The 5141-nt window shown below is 45.3% G+C and overlaps 1 pseudogene; it reads right to left on the reverse strand.

Annotated features, from left to right (window-relative positions):
* Window positions 1-322: 322 nt before the first annotated feature.
* Window positions 323-1727, reverse strand: LOC119242824 (GPI mannosyltransferase 2-like; annotated as a pseudogene).
* Window positions 1728-5141: the final 3414 nt, after the last annotated feature.

Below are 5141 nucleotides of genomic sequence, written 5' to 3' on the forward strand. Positions count from 1 at the left end.
GCTTAATTTTACATGTGGTTCACTGGTAGGATTAAGACTGTCTCTGCTATACTTGATTAATACAGATCCAAGTATACCATAGACTTGGAATAAGATTTCTTCACTTACAGAGAAAAGAGTTACTACTCTAAAGGTGCCATAGCCAATACCGGAAGGGTTTTTTAAGTGAATCACACTTCTACCATTCCCAACGAATGTCGAGAGAGAGAGAGAGAGAGAGAGAGAGAGAGAGTGAGAGAGCAGTGCAGGCAGACCCAGTGTGTATTTGTACTTTCAGATGCTGGGTTAAGTCTGCTTCAGTCTTGTCCCCTGAGACTCCAGGTCATGTCCAAGGCAGGAAGTTGCAATGTAGGAGTAGTTCCAGAATCCAGTAAGTCAGGAAGTAGCCTAGAATGCATTGTGTGACCAGTTGTACAAAAGTGCCATAATAGAATTTCTGGAGACCTTTTGTCCTGGTGGGGACTCCCCTCCACTAGGCTTCCCAGACATAGACTCTTAGCAGTGGCTCTTGATCCTGAAGCCAGTGAACTGGAAACCAGTACACAATAGGAGTAGAGGAGCCCAAAAATCTGGTTAGAATATAAGCATGCATGTACAGACCCCCAAACAGCAATAGCACTACAGTGTGGACCAGTACACAAATACCTGAGGTCTGAAGAATCCAGGATCAGGCTTTTCTAGATTCTTACAGATGTAGTTCCTTCACACCCCAAGTATAAGGCAGAGCCAAGGGTGAGTCGTTACATCCATCCATGTTGCCCAGACCCTGGGACAGCCAATAGAAAATTGGGCACTTGCTTTAACTCATAGTATCTCATAGTACCCCAAAATTTCAGTAGCTGCCTGGGATGCAGCTGTAGACTAGGAGACTCTCAGGAGCACCAAGGCAGCTCATTTTCATCAGTGACCTGGTAGATCACAGCTTACTTCAGAAAGGGCTTGGGGGTGGAGCAGGCTGAGCCTGGCAGACATAACTGGGAATAGGCACAATACTGAAAGAAGGCAAAGAACGGTCAAATATGAGAACTGACAGGAACACAGAGTCCAGCAGATTCAAGAGCCTTCTCAGAGAATTCAGCCACATGAGAGAAGAGAAAAAGCTTCAGCACTGAGGATGTATGAGGGAGCCAATGTTGGCCAAACTGTTGGGATGCACACCAGTGGTGAGGGCCAAGAAAAGTCCACCAGCCCAGCTTTGGCCCCTTTCCAGCTACCCTATGGTACTAAATGTCAGGAGAGCAAACAAAACTTCTGAGTAACTAGTCTCCAGGAAGCTTTTAGTGGGGTTGTGGCAGAAGAGCAACCCTCTACAGAGGGCCTGGTGGGGCAGTGCAAAACCAGACAGCCCAGGTCCTGAGGTGCAAGTGTGCCAGCACGGAGAACAAGGAGCTGAGGAATGATGCTGAGATTAACAGGCAACTCTGTGGAATCAATAACGCCGCAGGGGATGCAATAGTGCATTCTCCCAACAGGGCCAGAGGCAAGCCAGGGAGAAGGCAAATTTGTGCTCATAAAGGTCTTGTGCTCAGCAAAGAACAGAAAATGTTCACATCCCAGTGAGACAGGCCACCCAGGAGACCTTCCATGACTTGATCCCCAGAGCCCAAAGGGCCGATTCTGGGATGATGATATTGAAGAAAGTCTGCAGCACCCCAATCCGGACACAGCAGCTGACACCAAATCTCAGTGCCTCTTTCCAGGATGGGTCCTGGGCCACATCCTCTCATCACCAGGAATTCATGGGCGTTGCTGCCAGGACTAAGTTCCCTTACCAGCAGGCCTAGAGGAAGGGAGGGGCCACCAATGGCCCTTTCTCATTAAAATTATGTTCAAAGGCAAGCTTCTGCAAGCTCCAGAGAGCAGTGGTAGTTGGTAAATCCACCCAACATTCCAACATCTGACTTGTAGAATTGAGAGAAATCTTCTACCTCTTCACCAGGCTTCTATTCTTCCTGTGGAATCAAGCTTAGCCAAGGTTTCACCATTTTGTATATCCTCCACCTTGATATGTTAGCTTTTGTACAGCCGCATTCCGGAGATAGTTTCAACAGTCACAACCCTCACTCCACTTGGTGACGTAAAAGCAGACCACCCCAGCCACCAATGAGGGCAGTCCTATCCATAAATGGGACAGCATCACTAACTGTCCAATTAGTTTGAAACTATAACCATGCGTGCCAAAATGCCTTTGTAGTAGCCAATGAGTAATTGCCAGCTTCTTTCAAAATTCGTGCCTGCTTGTGACCCTATAAGAGACCCCTGCTTCCTCTGTTGGGGGCTCTCGACCTCTGCCTTTGCATCAGTGCACGTCGTGAGCCTGGACTCGAGCCTGTAATAAACTCCTTTGTGTTCTTGCATCAGCTGTCTGTGTCCTTGGGGGCTGCACTGGTCAATGTTGGGCACAACACTTCCTTTCCTCACTCTGGAGTCAACTCTAGCCTCAGTGACCCCAGAAGACTTGTAGCCCAGCACTCAGAGCCAGAGACCTTGCTAACGTCCCTAGCCAGGGGCCATGCTCTGCCAGCCCAGTGTGACCTGAAGACTATTCTAGCCTGCTTCTTTCTGACAGAGTACCAAGTGGGGTTCACACATCTGTTCCCCAGAGGGACCACAGCCCAGGGACCACTTCCACATAGGGCCAGAGGGGCCCTGTCCCATGTAGGGTCAGTCTGCATGTTAACTCCTATCAATCAACCTCTATTTAATATTTATATCAAAAAATGTAAGGCAATTTCTATTATAATCAACCCCACTGTAGACATTGGGAACATGAGGGATTTCCCTGCTGTCAGGTTGTGGGAAGTAGATGGAAGTAGCTAGATAAAGCTGTCCCTTAAGAGAATAGCTTCTTGGAGATAGATTTTAAAGAACAGAGAATCCTGGGTTTGGGAAATGAATCTTCATTGACTGGCTTTTCATTTTGCCCTGCATAATTCCACATTCCTACCCATAAAATAAAGATTCTTGCCGCCTATCTTACAGATTCTTCTGGAGGGAACTGTATATGTACGTATCCTTGTACTTACAACCATGCATATGTCCTCAGCAAGTGTCTGTGGAATATAAAAAGACTTAAAATGAAAAACCCAGGCTAAATATTCTCTTTAAGAAGGGAATTTGAAGGGTAATATTTAAAGACTTGGTAGATTGAGGTACAGATTTCATCTTGCTTAAAATCTGTGGTTATATACCTTTTAAAATTGCATAAGGTTTAAACACTAATCATTAATTCATGCAGAAGTTGCCCTGAGAAAGCACAATTAAAGAGGCAGGTGCACAGGGAGGAGAGTGTGGTTGGGCCCTGCATCCAGGACACCAAGGCAGCTAACTGTAAGAGATGACAGAGGGACTGTGCAACCATGTCCATGGCAACCGAGGCAGGGCAAGAGCTCTGCAGCATGAATTACGAGCACAGACTGCCTTCTTTGTAAGTTTGGTGGGTCAGTTTTGCCCTTTGGAAAAGAGGACTCCCTTATATTTATAGGGTGAAGCTAACGCTGGACATGCAAAGCTATTTATAGACAGCGATCTTTTTTTCCCTTTCTAACTCCTTCCAGATCTCAGAAAACTCTCCAGTTAGTTCCATGGAGCCAGCACCCAGGATAGATACTGAAAATGGCAGATACTGTCCTAGTCTCCCTGAGAGCTAGCACAGGGTTTACCAGGAAGACAAAATTCAGCCTGGATTTTGAATTGGGAGCCATGACAGTGGACAGAGACCCTTTCCTGGAGGGCAGTAGCATCATCAGGCTGGAAATGGTCAAGGGCATCTTGCAACGCCTGCCCTGTGCTCTGTGCGCCCTTACCAGCCATGCCTGGGATGTGATTTTAGGTTTCAAAAAATTCATCTGCTGCTCCTATTAGCCAATTTGCTAATAGTGAACAAGACTGCTTAGACATTGTCTAATTTAATTAATTTACTTGTTTATATAGCTTTCTTCTTTTCCCTCTGCACACTTCCCATGTAGTCTATGAACTGAAAATATTGAAAACTACTTTTGCAAACTGCTCAGTCAACATTTTTTTTCTTCCTTGGTGTATTCATTTCTATTGCAATCAAAACTATCGGAAAATCTTCATGTTTTGAGATAAATAACATTAATGGCACATAGAGCTCAACTTTCCATGCTGGAGATCATAAGAGATACTCTGTCCCCCAACCCCATTCATGTTGCCTGTGCATAGCCAAGGGCTCTCAGAAGAGACAGCAGCATCACGCAGACGTGGCTGCAGCAGATTTGCAGCCTGACTATTCTTTGCCAAGCTGTGAGGCAGGTGACCAGTCTGTGAGTCCTTGTATTAAGGCATCAGGCAACCACAGATTATGGATTCAAATTTGGTTGCTAGTATTTTTCTTTCTCTTGAGTTAATGAAGAGGCTGGATTGAGAATTTTGGATTGAAAATTTTAAAGTAATTTAAAACAGATTAAAAAACCCTCTCTGTACTTTTAGTGCTTTTGCTGGGGTTACCAGGAAGAGAGATGAAAGTACAAAAATATGGAGCTCCTATATCTATTGACAAGTTAACTAAGTCTCAGTCTCCAGAGTTTGACTGAAGCCTCAGATCTATCAGAAATCTATCCAATTCTTTTCTACCTTCAGTAAGTTTACCTACCATAGACAGGGCAGAATCCTGAACCTGGTCATACTCCTTCCAGTGTGAATCAGGTGATGCGGGCAGATTAGCTATGTAGCTTGAACAATTTGCTTGTGCTCAGGAGAATGTGGTCCCTGGAACATGAGCCTCTAAGAAACTTGAAAGCAAAGCTGGGTTTCACATCGCCTTTATGTTTTATGAGTGTTAGGAAAATGTTGGCTGTTTACTAATTATCAAAGCTGTTTTTATGACTTCCCCAAAGGAAAACAAGAAAGGAAAGGATCCAAGTGCATATTCCTTTAGGCTTGGGATAAAAGCTTGACCTTTAGCGCTCTTGGGGAACTGCATGGTTTGTAACACTGGAAAATAAAACTCGGAATGCATGTTCAGGAAAGCAGGAAGCTTTGAAGTTGGAAGCCAAACAGGAACAGCTGTCGTGATTGGGGTGGCATATGCTGGCTTGACGTGACATGTCTATCCACGCACTGTCCCTGTGGCAGGGTGGGCGAAGTAAAGAGCTCTTTCCTTTCCATGGAGGCTTCTG

This window comes from Talpa occidentalis, unplaced genomic scaffold, assembly GCF_014898055.3.
Source record: "Talpa occidentalis isolate TD23 unplaced genomic scaffold, MPIMG_talOcc4v2.1 talOcc4.13, whole genome shotgun sequence".
Classification (NCBI taxonomy): Eukaryota; Metazoa; Chordata; class Mammalia; order Eulipotyphla; family Talpidae; genus Talpa; species Talpa occidentalis.